This window comes from Hyla sarda, chromosome 4, assembly GCF_029499605.1.
Source record: "Hyla sarda isolate aHylSar1 chromosome 4, aHylSar1.hap1, whole genome shotgun sequence".
NCBI lineage: Eukaryota > Metazoa > Chordata > Amphibia > Anura > Hylidae > Hyla > Hyla sarda.
The window spans coordinates 36073548-36094948 of NC_079192.1; the positions used below are offsets into that span (position 1 = coordinate 36073548).

Consider the following 21401-nt stretch of genomic DNA (forward strand, 5'->3'; position numbering starts at 1 on the left):
TCTTCTCCTATTACTCCATATAACCTCCCTATATCTCCTCCTCTTACTCCATATAACCTCCCTATATCTCATCCTATTACTCCATATAGCCTCTCCTATATCTCCTCCTGTTACTCCATATAACCTCTCCTATATCTCCTCCTGTTACTCCATATAACCTCCCTATATCTCCTCCTATTACTCCATATAACCTCCCTATATCTCCTCCTATTACTCCATATAACCTCCCTATATCTCCTCCAATTACTCCATATAACCTCCCTATATCTCCTCCTATTACTCCATATAACCTCCCTATATCTACTCCTATTACTCCATATAACCTCCCTATATCTCCTCCTATTACTCCATATAACCTCCCTATATCTCCTCCTATTACTCCATATAACCTCTCCTATATCTCCTCCTATTACTCCATATAACCTCTCCTATATCTCCTCCTATTACTCCATATAACCTCCCTATATCTCCTCCAATTACTCCATATAACCTCCCTATATCTCCTCCTATTACTCCATATAACCTCCCTATATCTACTCCTATTACTCCATATAACCTCCCTATATCTCCTCCTATTACTCCATATAACCTCCCTATATCTCCTCCTATTACTCCATATAACCTCTCCTATATCTCCTCCTATTACTCCATATAACCTCCCCAATAACTCTTCCTATTACTCCTATCTCCTTCTAGTCTTCTCTTTGATTCTTCAAGTTCTCCAGTGACATCTTTCTTCATCTTCTTCTTTCATCCGATCCTCTTCCACTCCTTAGCCGGTCATTTGATCAGAGATCCTCCTGTTTGTTTTTCTTGCCATCACTTCTCCTAAGTCATCTCTTGCCCCAAAGTTCAATGGTGCTAAAACTTTTCCTGAACTGATTCCTTAAGGTCCAGGAAATGCCATAGTCTGCACAATCTTTCCAGATCTTCCATTGTTCTTCTACCAAGCTCCAGCTATTGGCATACAGAACTCTATAACACAATCAAATGATAGTGCCCCACACATGTACCGACATCCTATAGTACTAGTCCAGCCTCTGTACTATGTATGTGCGCCCCAACATATATCTCCGTGAGGTCAATGATGTCCTCAAAGGGTGCGTTTCCAGGTGTTGTCTGTCTACAGGATCGAGCAATACTAAAGTACTACAGTATTATATACATGTTCCTGTAAACAGCAAAACACCAACACATTAAGATGTTGAAGGTTATGAGAAACAACTGATAACGTGAACACAGACCATGAAAAAAGGGAACTATGGTGATGACACTTGGTCTTATGTTCTGTTATCATGTGGCAAAATCTCGTAGACTATTCTCACAAGATGCCAAGATCATGTGAACTGTTAAATATATAGCCCAGACCCTCACGCCATGTAAAATATAGGTTGTATAACCTGTTGATCCTACACTCTTATGGGGCTTATAACTCATTCATCAGCACAACATGTAGGGAAGATCTCTACGCTGTGATCTCTACGTCTATAGAATAAGCCAAGCTCCAACCCATTGTGTTTCCATTTCTGCCTGCTCCTTTAGACCGGTACATAGGAACTCCTCCGCAACCGTTCAGGCAGTTTTGTGTAGAGTATTAGCATCATCTCGTCTCTGTTGGCATCTCTGAAAGAAAGTATTGTCGTTTGGCTCTTATGAGACAACTTCATCTCCATTCTCCGGAACCATCATCACCAGATTCCATACCTGCTCATAAACTGGGAAAAATCTATGAGTGTTCCTCCAACAAAGATCATCTTTTTGGATAACTTTTTAACTCAGATATTACGATTACTCTTCCTCCAACACATCTTCAGAAACTTCGACAACAGTCATCTCTCTCTCCAGTCAGCAAGAAGAGTACCTCTCAGTACCTCTCAGAACCATATGCAAAGTTCTAGGCCTAATGGGCTCAGAAAAAGAGGCCATAACCTGATCCAGAAGCCATATCAGACCCCTCCAGTTGGATTTTCTAAGCAGATGGAACAAGACTGAACAAGTTATGTTACCTGTCTATGACTGCAAGGCAGTTTCTTTATTGGTGGCGGAATCCACCCAATAGAAGGTCCTTTGCTCTGACTCAGTGGTAATATCTTACCACAAATGCATCCCAGCTAGGCTGGAGGGTTTATCTGGACCTTCTTACAATACAAGGATCTTGGTCCCCAGAGACGAGCACTGTGCCCTCAAACGTTACGGAACTAGGGGTAGTTCATCTTCCGCTGTGTCATTATTTCCCTTAGTTATCAGCTGTGTCTGGAACAAGGAAGCTTGTAGCTTTCGTGTTCGTGATGTCGAGCCCCCTACATTCATGTCTATGGGAGGGGGCGTGAAGGCTACTATGTGGGGGGGGGGGCTTGGTGGCTGTAGTTGCTAGTCAACCGGCACGGAGCAGAGTTCGCTCTGTGCATGGATGACTAGGGTACCATGCCAGAGATCTCGGGGGTAAGATGTTTTTGGTAGGGTACACCTTTAAGCCAAAGTTTGATGCTGTTATGGGTGTGGTCTCTAAGTTTGGACGTCTTCAGACTCTCACAGACCTATGGGTGGCCTTTTTTTGCGGTCGATTTGGAGATTGGCAGTAAGTGTCCCTGTCTATGAGATTCCATCTACATAACCACGTGTTGTGCTGCTGAATGAGGACATAAAGGAAGTGTTGGTTTTGTAGGAAAACTTGGTTTTCTTAGTCCATTAGTTAAATAGGAAGTACTTGTAAATAACACAATGGAGGTGGTGCTTGGGGCTTATTATATAGGCCCAGGCTTTATCCATAAAAAATTTCACCCGTCCTTTCAGCTTTTAGGGGGTACTCCAATGGCCAAAAGCTGTTTTCGTGCTGCAGGGGCTGGCCATGCCCCTTGCGACATCATGATCACGCCCCCTCAATGCAAGTCAATGGGAGCGGGTGTGATGGCCGTCACGCCCCCTTACATAGACTTGCATTGAGGGGGCATGCCCATGATGTCTCAAGCGATGTGACCGACCCCCGCAGCGCGAAAACAGCGTTCGGAACATTTACTTCTGAACGCTGGCCAGTGGAGTACCCCTTTAAGGGCAGAGAATTTCCCAACATGTTGTGCTGCTGAATGAAAACCAGATTTACTACAAAACAAACATGTCTCACCCTACAGGGCCTGGAACCTAAAGGTCTTTTACTGTGATCCTATAGATACTGTAGATCTAATTCTGTGATATCCCGACCCAAGGATATACTGAATTTATTCAATCATATCCCAACCCCTGCATCTATAGATGGCTTTCTGTGATATCTGGAAAGCTATAGGGATACCAAGAATGCTCGATACCTGCACCCATACTGGTAACACATATCAGTATGCTCCAAGGGCTGAATGCCCCGCTGCCCCTGGCTTCAGTGCCCATATGCAGATGATGTGTTGTGGACCACCGGTGTATGGCGGGACCACGGGTGTAGCAGTGTGAGTGGTGGGATCAGATAGTATTAACCTCGGGGGCAAGATGTTTTTAACCCCTAGTGTTCGTGACGCCAGTGTGGTTTTAGGGTTCTGGAACACCACACGCCCGGATTCCCCACTATCCCAGTTGAAAGGAGAGTCCACAACCAGTTATGGTTAAACAGAGGCTTTACTGAGTATAAGACAGATTAAATTATCTTCACAGCTAAGGCCAGATTTCCCAGAGAGTTGGCCAAGACCCAGAAGGACCTCGCAGCTTGCTAGACCAATATACTTGTAATTAACTTGACTTGAGGTTGGACTTGACTCGACTATAGGACTTGACTAGTTGTAGTGACAGCAGACACAGACTTGAGACTAAGGCTGGGTTCACATCACGTTTTTGCCATACTGTTTTCAATCAGTTTTTCTAAAGAAAACCATATGGCAAAAAAAAAACAGATGGAACAGTATGGGAAAAAGTAAACAGTATGCGTTTTTTAACCGTATACTGTTTTTAAACGTCCATACGGTTCCGTCCGTTTTTATAAAAAAAAGACATACTTTTTTGATAATTTTGTCCATTTTTAATGGGAGGGGTGTTGGGTGGGGACTTTAGGATGCAAATGTGCATGTGCAAAGTAAAATCCATATACGGTTTCCCGTATGGAACCTTATACATGTGTGTTTCCCATTGACGTCCATGTTAAAAAAAACATATGCGATTGCTGTACAGTTTTTAAACCGGTGACAAAACCGTGGTCAAGGATGCACATGTGCAAAGTAAAAGTAAAATAAAAACCCATAAGTTTTTTTACATTTTGTCCATTTTTAATGGGAGGAGTGTTGGGTGGGGACTTTAGGATGCAAATGCGCATGTGCAAAGTAAAAACCGTATACGCTTTCCTGTATGGAAGCTTATACATGTGCGTTTCCCATTGATATCCATGTTAAAAAAAAAAACTTATGCAGTTGCGGTATGGTTTTTAAACCGGGGACAAAACCGTGGTCAACCACGGTTAAGGCTGGGTTCACACTACGTTTTTCAACTACGGTTCCCGCATACGTTTTCTATCAAAAACCGTATGGGAAAAAAACGGATGGAACAGTATGGGAAAAAGTAATCTGTATGCGTTTTTTAACAGTATACTGTTTTTAAAAGTGCATACAGTTCCGTCAGTTTTTATAGAAAAAAAACCCATAAGTTTTTGAAAATGTTGTCCATTTTAAATGGGAGGGGTCTTGGGTGGGGACTTTAGGATTCAAATGCGCATGTGCAAAGTAAAAACTTATACGTTTTACCCGTATGGAACCGTATACATGTGCGTTTCCCATTGATGTCCATGTTAAAAAAAATGTATGCGGTTGCAGTACGGTTTTTAAACCGGAGTCAAAACCGTGGTTGACCACAATTTTGTCTCCGGTTTAAAAACCTTACTGCAACCGCATACGTTTTTTTTTTAACATGGACGTCAATGGGAAACGCACATGTATACGGTTCCATACGGGTAGAACGTATACGTTTTTACTTTGCACATGCGAATTTGAATCTTAAAGTCCCCACCCAAGACCCCTCCCATTAAAAATGGACGAAATTTTCAAAAACTTATGGTTTTTTTTTTTCTATAAAAACTGACGGAACTGTATGCACTTTTAAAAACAGTATACTGTTTAAAAACGCATACGGTTTACTTTTTTCCATACTGTTCCATCCGTTTTTTTGCCATACGGTTTTCTTTAGAAAAACGGATTGAAAACAATATGGCAAAAACATAGTGTGAACCCAGCCTTACTGGAATGACTGTAGCTTTTGGGCTCTTCCAGATGCTGATCACTTGCACTGAGATCTCTGGTGTTTGCTGTGCTCAGTAGCAGATGGAATCTGAGAGCCAGATGTATGGACAAAGCATGGTTGCTTTTCCTATAAAATGACGAATAGAGGTATCACACGGGCTGAGCTCTTACTTCTATTCCTACCCTCCCACTTTGCTGCAGCGGTGGCAGCATGTGGGTTAAATACGTCTGCATTACTGTATGTAGACTCTATTTACATGGATGATGTCATCTTTGTTATGAAAGCCAGTTAGATTGTGCTGCCATATAGCGGGCACTGTGGTTATTGCTCCACAGGAGGATTATTAACACTTGAGGAACACTATTGTATGTATGTGACCCATCACAGAAGTTCAAGTAACATTTTTGGGTGCCTCTGTGAACAATAACCTGATAATAGCCCCTATATCAGAACAATGTCTTCAGCGGTGCCCAGGATAGAGAAGGAATGGAGAGAGGTAAGAATCTGCAGCTCTGGTCTGGGGTCAGTGTTTAGCGTATCTGATCTAATTTGGGGGTGTGAGGACTGCGGTCATATGGGATGTTTAGAATTTAAATGCCGTAGACAGAGGAATGTGTCCTATATAAGTTGTGGGGCTTTCTTACAAGTATTTACTAACTCCTATATTAAGAGTCCAATTTACCAGACCTTAAAGGGGTACTCCGCCCCTAGATATCTTATCCTCTATCCAAAGGATAGGGGAGAAGATGTCTGATTGCGGGCGTCCCGCCGCTGGGGACCCCCGTGATCTAGGCTGTGGTACCCCAGACATCCGGTGCACGGAGCGAACTTCGCTCCGTGACAGATGACTGGCGATGCGGGGCGGAAGCTTGTGACTTCATGGTCATGCCCAGCTCGTGACGTCTCGGCCACGCCCGGCTCGTGATGTCATGACCACGCCCCCTCAATGCAAGTCTATGGGAGGGGGCGTGACTGCCGTCACACCCCCTCCCACAGACTTGCATTGAGGGGGCATGGCCGTGATGGCACGAGTTTCTGGCGCTGCACCCGCTGCTCTAAACAAACGCCAGGTGCAGCAGGGAGATCACGGGGGTCCCCTTTAATGGTATGTTACCAACTTCACTGATGTTGGTCGAAAACCTAATATGTATAGGGACATGTTCTATTAGGTGTGCAATCGACAGAAGTGACTGACTGAGGCTTATCCACCACAACATGGAGGTTATCTCATCAGAGCAGATATGTTGATGGTGGCATCGAAAGAGCAATGTTTATGACCATGCAACGCCCCCAGGCGGGCAACTCACGTCACATGACGCAATCCTTGTTTGTCCTGTAGATTAAAATGGATGCGAGTAACATTTCCATAGACTCCTCAGGAATTTGTTGTTACTCTTGACGTCTCACATTCTCAAGGACACAAAAACATTGGGTGCCATTGTACCACCGTGGCACAAGCCACCAACTTTGAGGCCCTCAAAAGAGTTAACACAAGTTATAAGGATTTTTATATATAGTCATAAAACAGTGGGTGGACCAACTTTCCTGTTTCCTTTCAGGATAAAACTGTTCTACAGATTGAACCCTACAAATGCTGAGAACGATCACAAGTATTCTGTAGGAAACAGATGTTAAAAGATTAAGTTCTAGAGTAAAAAAAAAAGATTTCCTGTTTAGGCGGAATCTTGGGTCGTCTAAGACAGTTTCAGATCATCTACCTGCCCACACATCTGAGCTACTGAAAGCAAAACTCAGATCATTCGTCCACAAACGCTCCGTGCAATTTCCCTCCAAAAGTTTAGTGCACACTTGTTCTCATCTTCAACAGGTTCAATGCAAGGAGCGTGTATGGACAAATGATCTAGGTGGACCTGAGGAAGGCACTAGGGTGTGTCGAAACACGTTGTCCAACTGTACTTTCATGGTCTATTCATACGTACGCAGATTTGATGCGCAGGATTTTCTGCTGCAGATTTCAATGTAAACTGAATGACTGAACACAGCTTGAAATCCTGTGCATCAAATCTGCTACGTGTGAATAGACCCTCAATAAATATCCCATTATTGTCTTTACTGAGTGTGCAGTGTATGTAGCAGTGCCCCTATTGACCTATTTTCCTACAGTTAAAGGGGTATTCTGGGTTTATACATCTTATCCCCTATCCAAAGGAGAGAGTATAAGATGTATGATCGCAGGGGTCCTGCCGCTGGGGTCACGCCCCCTCCCATAGACATGAATGGAGGGGGCGTGACATCACTAGGGGGAGTGACTGTGACATCACGTCCCCGTCTCAGAAACACCGCCCAGCACAGAAAACCAGGGACTGCACCAAGATCATGGGGGTCCCCAGTGGCAGGACCCCTGCGATCATACATTCGTACTCTCGGTCAACCATCCTAAATTTCTTGCTAACATATATTTTGATAAAAGGGTTGTCCAATAAAATGACAACTTATCCTCTATGCACAGGGGAGTGGGGGAGATGGGGATGCGGGTGGTCCCAGCGGTCAGATCCCCTACAATTAGACACTTGTGGATAGAGGATAAGTTGTCTTTTTACTAGAAAACTCTTTTAATATATGTTAAATAGTTAGTCGAACATTGCTCGGGCAGCAGGATACATTTAAACTTTCTGGGAAATCTTGTAGCCCGAGAATTATTTAGAGACTCAGACGGATTTTTGGAAGTCCAATGACGGAGGTGCCATTGACTTGCATGAGACATCAGAGTTCCAGGAACCGGTCTTATCAAGTGAGTCTCAAAGCAATGCAGTTCTTGGGCTATGAGATTGCCCTGGAAGTTCAAATGTACCCTACAACCAGAGCAAAGGGAGACCAACTCAGAGCAAAAGGAGACCAACTCAGAGCAAAGGGAGACCAACTCAGAGCAAAAGGGAGACCAACTCAGAGCAAAAGGGAGACCAACTCAGAGCAAAGGGAGACCAACTCAGAGCAAAGGGAGACCAACTCAGAGCAAAAGGAGACCAACTCAGAGCAAAAGGAGACCAACTCAGAGCAAAAGGAGACCAACTCAGAGCAAAAGGGAGACCAACTCAGAGCAAAAGGGAGACCAACTCAGAGCAAAAGGGAGACCAACTCAGAGCAAAGGGAGACCAACTCAGAGCAAAGGGAGACCAACTCAGAGCAAAGGGAGACCAACTCAGAGCAAAAGGAGACCAACTCAGAGCAAAAAGAGACCAACTCAGAGCAAAAGGAGACCAACTCAGAGCAAAAGGGAGACCAACTCAGAGCAAAGGGAGACCAACTCAGAGCAAAAGGAGACCAACTCAGAGCAAAAAGAGACCAACTCAGAGCAAAAGGAGACCAACTCAGAGCAAAAGGGAGACCAACTCAGTGCAAAAGGAGACCAACTCAGAGCAAAAGGAGACCAACTCAGAGCAAAAGGAGACCAACTCAGAGCAAAAGGGAGACCAACTCAGAGCAAAAGGGAGACCAACTCAGAGCAAAAGGGAGACCAACTCAGAGCAAAGGGAGACCAACTCAGAGCAAAGGGAGACCAACTCTTCTGGAAAAAAAAGTTGGGAACAAGATGGAAGGAAATATGACTGCAGGATCAGACTACAGTGTTTGTAGTCTGTTACCATGGAGTTCTATGTTAGGTTCGACCCCAAAGGTCGAGACGTCTTCTGTCGGCGGATGCCCAATTAGTGCGTGGAAGGCTTGTAAGGGGCTGCAGTCACCCTACTTTCCTCCCAACGCCACCTGTCACTCAAATCAAGACACAGACACAAGTGCTGTCTCTAAGCCGAGGGCAGTACAAGTCTGACCCTCTTCTGAAGTGTATTTTCTTACTTGATTTTCAATATGAAATGCATAACTGTACATAGGAGCTTAAGTCCACACAAAATCCTGCTTTATTTTATATGCATTATGTGGTGAGCAGGAGGAAGAGCAATGGTGACTGGGGTGTTGCGATGATAGTGTAGGTCTATTGGTTGTTACGCCGAGCGCTCCGGGTCCCCGCTCCTCCCCGGAGCGCTCGCTACACTCTCGCTACTGCAGCGCTCCGGTCAGATCCACTGACCCGGTGCGCTGCGATACCGCCTCCAGCCGGGATGCGATTCGCGATGCGGGTGGCGCCCGCTCGCGATGCGCACCCCGGCTCCCGTACCTGACTCGCTCTCCGTCGGTCCTGTCCCGGCGCGCGCGGCCCCGCTCCCTAGGGCGCGCGCGCGCCGGGTCTCTGCGATTTAAAGGGCCACTGCGCCGCTGATTGGCGCAAGTGGTTCTAATTAGTGTGTTCACCTGTGCACTCCCTATGTATACCTCACTTCCCCTGCACTCCCTCGCCGGATCTTGTTGCCATTGTGCCAGTGAAAGCGTTTCCTTGTGTGTTCCTAGCCTGTGTTCCAGACCTCCTGCCGTTGCCCCTGACTACGATCCTTGCTGCCTGCCCCGACCTTCTGCTACGTCCGACCTTGCTTCTGTCTACTCCCTTGTACCGCGCCTATCTTCAGCAGTCAGAGAGGTTGAGCCGTTGCTAGTGGATACGACCTGGTCACTACCGCCGCAGCAAGACCATCCCGCTTTGCGGCGGGCTCTGGTGAAAACCAGTAGTGACTTAGAACCGGTCCACTAGCACGGTCCACGCCAATCCCTCTCTGGCACAGAGGATCCACCTCCTGCCAGCCGGCATCGTGACATTGGTGTTAACCCTTAAATGTCGTGACACCAGGGTGTGGTTTCCTCAATGTAGTAATCCTACCGCCAACTGTCCCACAAACGGCAGGGAGAAATAACGGAATGTCCACAGCAGATTTTATAAAGTAACTTTACTGTATATTTTATGCAACGGCATGTAACACAACAGTCTTTGAGAGAGAACCGTGGTACAGGTTCCTCACAGGTTTGCTGGGATTCCAGGATCAATGAGCTTTGATTGCTAGCCACTGTGCTACTATTTTTAGGAGGATTGAAGTTTCTAGTAGTCACACAGGATTCAGTAGTTTGAGCTTTGAGTAACTCACGTTTAGCTGCTGCGGATTCCTAGGCTTTGGGCCTAGCTTGAATTGATGCTGATGAGATGAGGAGATTAGTGCTGCTTGATAGTCCGGTAGGAAGAGAGAGAATTTAGTGGCTGCAGCCCCTTATATATTAAGGGGGTGGGACAAAGCTCATTGGTCAGCAGAACCTGTCAGTCCTGACCCAGTGAACTCTGGGTATCACATGACCCAAAGGTCCTTAAACCATAATACAATTTAATTAAAGGAACGTAACCTCTAAGGTCCTATACAAAGGAATTCTTATATAACATATTTGTGTGTGTGTGTATATATATATATATATATATATATATATATATACACACACACACATACATACACACACATTAAATACCATTTATATGAGGAGACTAGGGGTTAGCCCTCAGGGGAGCCCTATTGACATGGAGGGACTCTGGCTGAGGGGAATTTAGACAAAGGGACAGGACCAGGTCCTGTACTGGGACACCAAAATTATATACAAAATATTGGTTGTCATGGTGGTCATACCCTCACCCTCACAGGCTATTATAATTCTAAATGGGTTATACAGGATTAGAAATAAAATATGGCTGCTTTTTTTTACAGTAACAGTGCCACACTTGTCCGTGTGTTGTCTTTGTATTGCAATATTGAAAGGAAAGGAGTTAAAGGGGTACTCCACTGGAAAAAAAAAAATTAACTCAACTGATGGCAGAAAGTTATACAGATTTGTGAATTACTTATATTAAAAAAATCTTAATCCTTCCAGTACTTATCAGCTGCTTTCCTTATCTTTCCTTTCTGTCTGACCACAGTGCTCTCTGCTGACACCTCTGTCCATGTCAGAAACTGTCCAGAGCTGGATAGGTTTGCTATGGGGATTTGTTCCTACTCTGGACAGTTCCTAAAATGGACAGAGGTGTCAGCAGAGAGCACTGTGGTCAGACAAAGGAAATTCATAAGGAAAATAACTTCTTGTGTAGTATACAGCAGCTTTTAAGTACTAGAAGGATTAAGATTTTTTTTAATAGAAGTAATTTACAAATCTAAAGCAAAAAGACAAAGCAAACTCGGCACTGCTGAGACTGTACTACGGACTGTTAGGTGGGGAAGAGACCACTGGTAGACTGCTGTATGAACTCGGGTGGTGCTCAGACTAAATAAAGACAGTTCAATGAATCTTGATGCCTGAAGAAGCACGTTCACTGTGTGAAACGGTTCCGTTGCCGACTTATTGGTCCCCCCACAGCCTGTCTCTCCCCTGTTTGTTGCATGTGAGTATGCCGTAAATAAAGAAGGATCTCACAAGAACCAGCGTGGCGAGTTGCCGACTATTCATTTATTCTTCTATCAAGATTCATTTACAAATCTGTTTAACTTTTTGGCATCAGTTGATTAAAAAAATAATTCAAGCGGAGTACCCCTTTAAGCTGTAATACCTTGATCAGCCTCTAGACGGGCGTAGCACTGGTTTTCTAATCCTATACAATCTAAAAGAGTGTTTAGTCCCCCTTCCTGATCACTTCCTCGGTCATAATCTGTCAGTCAGTGACCGCATTAGTATCCCGTCCTTAGTTTCCAAAACATACAGAGGTCCCCAACCCAGTCCTCGAGGCCCACCAACATTACAGGCCTTTTCACTTAGAACAGGGGAAAAAAGTTAAATCCTGGACTGTTGGTGGGCCTAGAGGACTGTGCTTGACACCTCTTGTGCACCATATTCATTTTTATACAAAAAGGGTCCGAGGCTGCTAATATCCTCAACGATCATTGATCATCTGTGCAGGGAACCTAGTAACAAGTGTTCAACAGCTCCGCCATAAGGGAAAGGGGTACTCCGGTGGAAAACGTTTATTTTTATATATATATATATATATATATATATATATATATATATATCTCAACTGGTGCCAGAAAGTTAAACATATTTGTAAATTACTTCTATTAAAAAAATCTTAATCCTTCTAGTACTTATTAGCTGTTGAATACTACAGAGGAAATTATTTTCTTTTTGGAACACAGTGCTCTCTGCTGACATCACGAGCACAGTGCTCTCTGCTGACATATCTGTCCATTTTAGGAACTGTCCAGAGCAGCATATGTTTACTATGGGGATTTTCGCCTACTCCAGACAGTTCTTAAAATGGACAGAGATGTCAGCAGAGAGCACTGTGCTCGTGATGTCAGCAGAGAGCTCTGTGTTCCAAAAAGAAAATAATTTCCTCTGTAGTATTCAGCAGCAGGGGCAGTACTTAAAGGGGTACTCCACTGGAAAAAAAAATGTCAAAATCAACTGGTGCCAGAAAGTTAAACAGATTTGTAAATTACTTCTATTTAAAAATCTTAATCCTTCCAGCACTTATCAGCTGCTGTGTGTTCCAGAGGAAATTCTTTTCTTTTTGAATTTTCTGTCTGTCTGACCACAGTGCTCTCTGCTGACACCTCTGTCCATGTCAGGAACTGTCCAGAGTAGGAGCAAATCCCCATAGCAAACCTCTCCTGCACTGGACAGTTCCGAAAATGGACAGAGGTGTCAGCAGAAAGCTCTGTGGTCAGACAGAAAAGAAATTCAAAAAGAAAAGAACTTCCTCTGTAGTATACAGCAGCTGTTAAGTACTGGAAAGATTAAGATTTTTTAATAGAAGTCATTTACAAATCTGTTTAACTTTCTGGCACCAGTTGATAAAAAAAATTAAAAAAAAAGTTTTCCACCGGAGTACCCCTTTAAGCATTATATGGTACAACATTGAAGTCAATGGGCTGTTCGTGCAAAATCCTCAAGGCCCACCAACATTCCGGAATTTTGAAGTTACTTCATTGGAATAGAACAGGACAAGGACTGGGTTGGGGACCTCTGGTGTAGAAGATGACAGATATTCAACCTAGGACTGTATGACCATGGAAAGGCTCACAACATCATCCTATGACAGTGTTTCCCAACCAGGGTGCCTCCAGCTGTTGAAAAACTACAACTCCCAGCATGCTGGGAGTTGTAGTTTTGCAACAGCTGGAGGCACCCTGGTTGGGAAACACTGTCCTATGAGTACCCTATTGTAGAAGCGAGGCACCAGGCAGACCATGAAGAAGTCAATTTCTATTTATTTGATAGAAAGATTTTACGAAACTTAGTAAAGACCACTTAGAAAGTAAGAAGCCAATAGACAATTTCTAGATGTGAGATACTGCAATTTTCTGGGAAAAGATCTCATTTGCATACATGTTTTCCCATGGAGCATTGCCTGAAAACAAGACTTCATAAACCATCGGGGTCTACTTCAAACTAGGGATTTGTCATACACTTATTTTAGACCAGCGTTCACAACTAGTGTGTCTCCAGCTGTTGCAGAAATCCCAGAATGCCCGGACAGCTGAAGGCTGGAAGTTGTAGTTGTGCATCAGCTGGAGGCACACTGGTTGGGAAAATACCATTTTAGACACACGCCCGAAGCAATGTCATCCCCTTGACGTTATTGTTTAGTGTTTTGGCCCTGTGATCTGCCCCCCTCTCTACCTTTATAGTACCTACGCTCCTCCCAGATCACAGAAAGTATTTTTTGTTTTTTTCAAATTTAGTGTTTTTCTCTCCCAGGATAAGATCAAGTGTAGTATCTGTTCTTATCAGTGTTTTGGTCTTCGCCATTGATGTAGGAAGGGTGCTGCATGAAGGGGGCAGGTGTACCGGGGCGTTCCAGGGCTGGTTCTGAGGAATCAGCTCGACGGCTGCCCTGATGTGACCGGTTACATCTGGGTCTCGCCATGAGGTTGGGGGGTGTAGAGCCGAGGTACTTCTGTGCCTCGGGGAGTGGTGACCCTGAGGTGCCGAAACTTACTGGGTGTTATAACTCACTGAGTTGAAGCACGGGCACCTTGTGGCACTCACCTCTTGATTCCTGGCCTTCTTGTTAGGATCAGAGAAATTTTTATAGATCCGGCCGGATGTCCCGGCAGTATATCTGCACACATTCACTTATTTATTTATTTTTGTCTCACTGTGTCACTTTTTTCGTGTTGTGTGTCCACAGGATTTGTCAGGATGCGGTAGCCCTTCTGGGTGTTCCTCCTGGCGGTCTAGGGGAGGTGTGTGTGGCCATTAGGTTCCGCACCTCCCTGCAAACACCCCGGGTACTCCTCCATGGGCAGGGTACCTACCGTTATCGGCTCTGCGGGCAGATACCCTGGCTAACGCCTAGGGGGATGCCGGGAGCATTTGTGGTCCCCTAGTAGCTTCAGCGAAAAGGGACATCGAACCTGGAACCTCGCAGGTACCTTTTGGTCTGGAGGTGAAGGGTAAGGTTTGTTGGGGGGCCTCTCTCCTGAGAGGGGCTTGTGATAGACCGCATCCTTTGTGCACGTTTTTTTTAGTGTAACACGTTTGCACTTTTTCTTGCACCTTGGGCGATTCGAGAGCACGTTCCTCGGCTCTTAAAAAAAAATAAAAAATAAAAAGCACTGTACCATTACTCTTCAACTTTGGCACTCACCCTTGGTATCCCGGCCTTCTGGCTAGGATCCGGGACATTTTTATAGATCCGGCTGGATGGCCGGGCAGTATATCTGCACTTATCCACTTATTTATTTTTTGTGTTTTGTCACTGTGCCACTTTTACGTGTTGTTTTGTACACAGGATTGTCAGGATGCGGTAGCCCTTCTGGGTGTTCCTCCTGGCGGTCTAGAGGAGGTGTGTGTGGCCATTCGGTTCCGCACCTCCCTGCAACCCCTGGGCATCTTGGCTTCGGTCAAGATGCCACCAGGCTCCTTGGCTGATACCTTGGCTAACGTCTAGGTAGAAGCCAGGAGCATTTTCGGCCCCTTAGTAGCTTCAGCGAAAAGGGGCATCGAACCGGTATCCTTGCAAGTGCCTTTTGGCCCGGAGGTGAAGGGTAGGTTTGTTGGGGGGCCTCTCTCCTGTCGGAGAAGGGCTTAGCGATAGACCGCATCCTTTGTGCACGTTTTTGCAGTTTTTCTTGCACTTTGGGTGATAGAGAGCACTTGCCTCTGCTCTAAAAAAAGAAAGGAAAAAATGTACTTACTGATCGATCAATAAAGCTCTTTCAATGTCGTTGCGTCAGATTTCCAGAGTGTAGCGCCCAAGTGTTGTAGAGTGGTGGCGCTCCTAGATCAAAGATGTCACCGATGCCATCTCCTCACCTGTATTTACAGTACAGCAGAAGATCAAGTCTCCAAAGTGTTGCCTCACTTTGTCAACTTGACTTCTACTAGGCGTGAAACTTGTAGTCAGGCGCAACTTTTCACAGTGTTCCTATAAGGGCGGCTTCAGATGCCTCCGTGAAATGAACAAAACCCTATAAACCGTGACCGATGGGTGATCCCGCCCCTGTAGTGTTATATTATTAATGTGTCTTCATCTGTAACTCTGCCGCAGAATAACCTATTACCTACTAATCTGCTGCCATTTCCTGGCAGCCACCTACATCCACTCTACACACGGCGCTGACTAATACAGAAAAGCCGTTCCTCCCCACGAGTTGGATTTTCTGAAAAAGATAAAGATCCTATGTTTAAAGGGGTATTACGGCTCTTTTATAAAAACATAAATAATAATAATAATAATAAAATGGTAGTGGGGCCTGTAAAAAAAGAAAAAAAAAATAGGAAAAACCACCATACTTATCTAGCCTTCGTCACTCTTCATCACTCGCAGCTCCACCCAGTACCCTAATCTTCTTCTGAGATGACTTCTTGGTATAGAACCTGCCAAGTTTGCCAATCACTGGCCAGGACAGGACACCACTGCAGCCAGTGATTGGCTGAGCGGACAGGTCCTGCACCGAGCGCTCATCTTAGAGGCAGGAAGGAGATAAAGATCGGGGGGCGGGGGGGGGGGGGGGGGGGCGACCAGACAGAGTTGCAGGGGATCTTGATGGGTAAGTATGGCTTTTTTATTCGTCTTTTTTACAGGCTCCAGCACCATGATATACATTTTCATACAAATACCCCTTTAAAGGGTCCTCTGCTGTGAATCTGTGAGGGGAACCTAGTAACAAGTGTTATTCTTCACAACAGTGCCACCATAGGGGAAACTAAGCATTACATGGTACAACATTGAAGTCCATGGGCTGTCCGTGCAATGTGGGAAGGACTGAGCTTTGTTGGCTTCTATTGCTACAATTGTTGGCCACAGTTTAGCTATATTGCCTACTGGAGCCTCTGGTACTCAAAAGTCAACCTCTCCGTCCCTCACCATGCTTTACACTGCCGTTCTGCTTCTTTAAAGGACAATTCACACGTACAGTATTCTGTGCATCAAATCTGCGCAGAATACTAGACCTGTGAATAGACCCTAAAGGGGTATTCTTCCCCTAGTCATCTTATCCCCTATCCCTCCACTGGGGCCCCCCGCGATCTCGGCTTCGGCACCCCAGACATACGTTGCACGGAGCGAACTTCGCTCCATGCCGGATGACTGGCAATGCGGGGCAGAGGCTCGTGACATCACAGTCACGCCCCGCTCGTGACGCCACGGCCACAAACCCTCAATGCAAGTCTATGGGAGGGGGCGTGACCCTGACATCACAAGCCTCCAGCCCTGCACCCGACGCTCTAAATGAACGCCGGGTGCAGCAGGGATATTGCGGGGGTCCTCAGCGGCATGCAACCCCCACGATCAAACATCTTATCACCTATCCTTTGGATAGGGGGATAAGATGTCTAGGGGCCGAGTATCCCTTTAAGTTGGATCAGCTCAGCAGGGATTGAGAGGAAAGAACGGCAATAACCAACAAACAACTTGCTCCTATTGAAATACAGTGACCCCCCCCCCCGACCTACGATGGCCCCGACATACGATCATTTCAACATACGATCACTCTCAGAGGCCATTACATGTTGAAGGCAGCATCAACATACGATGCTTTTGTATGTCGGGGCCATCGCATATACGGCTATCCTTCAGCGCAGACTGCTTCAGCTGCCACCAGATAGCCGTTTACGGTGCCCCGTGTGGTCCGGTGACGACCACTTACCTGTCCTCGGGGCTCCGGCTCTTCGGGATCCCCTGCATCGTCGGCGCTCTCCATCGTCGTCATCACGTCGCTGCGCACGCCGTCCCGTCATCCAGTAAGAGCGGCGTGCGTAATGACGTGATGGCAGCGATGGAGAGCGAGGATGCCGGGGAAGGAGAGGCCTTGCCGGAACATCGGGAACACCCCGGGGACGCTGCGACAGCGATGGAAGGGACATCCAGGGCAATGGTGACAAGTGGTGACGGTCCGGAGCGGCGGGGACAGGTGAGTATTACCTCCAATACCAGTGGTCTTCAACCTGCGGACCTCCAGATGTTGCAAAACTACAACTCCCAGCATGCCCGGACAGCCGTTGGCTGTCCGGGCATGCTGGGTGTTGTAGTTTTGCAACATCTGGAGGTCCACAGGTTGTAGACCACTGTCCTATACTTTACATTGCACGGATCCCTCAACATACGATGGTTTCAACAAACAATGGTCCATTTGGAACGGATTACCATCGTATGTTGAGGGACCATATGTAAAAGTAGAGATGAGCGAACTTACAGTAAATTCGATTCGTCACGAACTTCTCGGCTCGGCAGTTGATGACTTTTCCTGCATAAATTAGTTCAGCCTTTAGGTGCTCCGGTGGGCTGGAAAAGGTGGATACATTCCTAGGAAAGAGTCTCCTAGGACTGTACCCACCTTTTCCAGCCCACCGGAGCACCGGAAAGCTGAACTAATTTATGCAGGAAAAGTCATCAACTGCCGAGCCGAGAAGTTCGTGACGAATCGAATTTACTGTAAGTTCGCTCATCTCTATGCAAAAGGATTAGGATGTAGAGTGGCATGGTATGGCGTACACTGGAAGGTGAATGTGGTCAGGTGACACAGCGATCAGTGAGAGGCATAGCCTGCGGGTGAGGAAATGTGAAGATATGCCCCGGAGAGCGAGGGTGTGGGTGAAAATAAAGATAGGGAGGGGTTAAGTGTGAGGAGGGGCAGTACTTAAAGGGGTACTCCACTGGGAAAATAAAAAATTAAAAAATCGAAATCAACTGGTGCCAGAAAGTTAAACAGATTTGTAAATTACTTCTATTTAAAAATCTTAATCCTTCCAGCACTTAAAAGCTGCTGTGTGTTCCAGAGGAATTTCTTTTCTGTTTGAATTTCCCTTCTGTCTGACCACAATGCTCTCTGCTGACACCTCTGTCCATGTCAGGAACTGTCCAGAGTAGGAGCAAATCCCCATAGCAAACCTATCCTACTCTGGACAGTTCCGAAAATGGACAGAGGTGTCAGCAGAGAGCACTGTGGTCAGACAGAAAGGAAATTCAAAAAGAAAAGAACTTCCTCTGTAGTATGCAGCAGCTGATAAGTACTGGAAGGGTTAAGATGTTTTACTAGAAGTAATTTACAAATCTGCATAACTTTCTGGCACCAGTTGATTTTTAAAATTTGTTTTCCAGTGGAGTACCCCTTTAAGTCCATTTTGCCTGTATATACTGTGCAGGTGAATGCTGTCTATTGTTCTCTGTTATCAGCCATTGCCTTATATCTCCAGTGCTGAAACCCTCCAGCGATCACATAAATGTAAATTATCTGCCGGACAGAGATCAGCTAGAAACATGAGTATCCGATATCCCTCAGATCATTATTGTCTGGAGACGGTTCTATTGTGATACTGTGTATCCAATCATGCATGATACTGTCTTCTAAGGTGGTGTATCTAAGTCAGTCATGTACAATTCTGCCTGCTAAACTGGTGTTTCTAAATAAACTGTGATGCTGTCTACAAGTCTCTGTATCTAAGCCTATTTGCGATTTTGTCTGTTGAGCCACTGTATCTAAGCTTTTTATGTGTCGTACTGTCTGATGAACCAGTGTATCTAATCCTATCCTGAGTTAGTGTATCAAAGCCAATAATCTGTTTTACTGCATGCTGAGCTAATGTATCTAAGGATCTCACTTTTGATACTGTGCTGCCGATTCCTAACAGGGAGTATCTAAGCCTACCCTGTTGTGATAGCCGCTGTATCTAAGCCTATAATATTTGATACTGTTTTATCATAGGGTAGGTAAGCCTGTATTGTATGATGATGTCTGCTGTGCTGATGTATCTAAGCTTATCAAGTGTGATACTGTCTCCTAGGCTTGAGTATCTAAGTCAGACAAGTCTGATACCTTATGTTAAAGGAGTACTCCCGTGGAAAACTTTTCTTTCTTTCTTTCTTTTTTTTTTTTTTTTAAATCAACTGGTGCCAGAAAGTTAAACAGATTTGTAAATGACTTCCATTAAAAAATCTTAATCCTTCCAGTACTTATTAGCTGCTGAATACTACAGAGGAAATGGTTTTCTTTTTGGAACACAGAGCTCTCTGCTGACATCACGAGCACAGTGCTCTCTGCTGACATCTCTGTCCATTTTAGGAACTGTCCAGAACAGCATATGTTTTCTATGGGGATTTTCTCCTACTCTGGACAGTTCTTAAAAATGGACAGAGATGTCAGCAGAGAGCACTGTGGTCATGATGTCAGCAGAGAGCTCTGTGTTCCAAAAATAAAAGAATTTCCTCTGTAGTATTCAGCAGCTAATAAGTACTGGAAGGATTAACATGTTTTAATAGAAGTAATTTACAAATCTGTTTACCTTTCTGGCACCAGTTGATTTAAAAAAAAAAAATTAAAAATAAAAGTTTTCCACAGGAGTACCCCTTTAAGTCTTTGTGTCATAGTCTACCATATGTCATACTCTCTTGAGATGATGTATCTATTCCTGTGTTTCCCAACAAGAGTGCCTCCAGCTGTTGCAAAACTACATCTCCCAGCATGCCCGGACAGCCTTTGGCTGTCCGGGCATGCTGGGAGTTGTAGTTTCGCAACAGCTGGGGGCACCCTGGCTGGGAAACACTGATCTAAACCTTTCATATGTGATGTTTTCTGATGAGCTGGTGTATCTAAGCATATCTAGTGTGATACTGGATGCATAGTCAGCTTAGCTTGTATCTAATTTTGAGTTGAGTGGCTGTATCTAAGCTCATCTTTGATACTCTCTGCTGAGCTATTGTATCTAAGCCTACTGTCTCTAATACTTACTGCTAAGCCACTGTATCTAAGCCCATATTATCTAATACTCTGATATGCTCTGCTGAGCTGTTGTATCTAAACCTGTGCCAAGGAAAAGTTGCCCAGTTGCCCATAGCAACCAATCAGATCGCTTCTTTCACTTTGCAGAGGCCTTGTTAAAAATGAAAGCAGCGATCTGATTGGTTGCTATGGGCAACTGGACAACTTTTCCTCTGGACAGGTATGTCTATACATACGGTTCCGGTTTCGGTGTAAAAACCGTATGGAACCGTATTGGAAACCGTATGTATAGACATGTCATTGAAAACCGTTTGCCAAACGTAGGATCCGGTTGTGTACGTTTTGCATCATTTACGGTTTTATCAGTTTTTTTTTTTCCTGTACACGAAACTGTAATCTACTACGGTTTTATGTCCGAATACAACCCGTATACGTTATTTTTTTTTTTTAAATGGTGGCCGATAATGTGTGTCTGCTGAGCGTCTGTATCTAAGCCGATAATGTGTGATACTGTCTGCTGAGCGTCTGTATCTAAGCCGATAATGTGTGATACTGTCTGCTGAGCGTCTGTATCTAAGCCGATAATGTGTGATACTGTCTGCTGAGCGGCTGTATCTAAGCCAATAATGTTTGATACTGTCTGCTGAGTGGTTGTATCTAAGCCAATAATGTGTGATACTGTCTGCTGAGCGGCTGTATCTAAGCCGATAATGTGTGATACTGTCTGCTGAGCGGCTGTATCTAAGCCTATAATGTTTGATGTTGTCTGCTGAGCATCTGTATCTAAGCCGATAATGTGTGATACTGTCTGCTGAGCGGCTGTATCTAAGCCGATAATGTGTGATACTGTCTGCTGAGTGGCTGTATCTAAGCCGATAATGTGTGATACTGTCTGCTAAGCGGTTGTATCTAAGCCAATAAAGTGTGATACTGTCTTCTGAGCAGTTGTATCTAAGCCGATAATGTGTGATTCTGTCTGCTGAGCGGTTGTATCTAAGCCAATAATGTGTGATACTGTCTGCTGAACCGTTGTACTATGTGTAATATAATGATAATATTAGTGGAGTAGATGCAGGCAGTTAGTGCCCCCCACATTCAGGGGTCTCTATCCTTACCACCTCCGAGCTGGGTGCCCCTGCCGCCTGGACCTGCCCTCCC

At 45.1% G+C, this 21401-nt stretch overlaps 1 protein-coding gene across 3 annotated transcripts in view; it reads left to right on the plus strand.

Annotated features, from left to right (window-relative positions):
- Nucleotides 1–21401, plus strand: part of SLC44A2 (solute carrier family 44 member 2) — an 86591-nt gene that overhangs the window by 16522 nt on the left and 48668 nt on the right. The window lies entirely within an intron of this gene.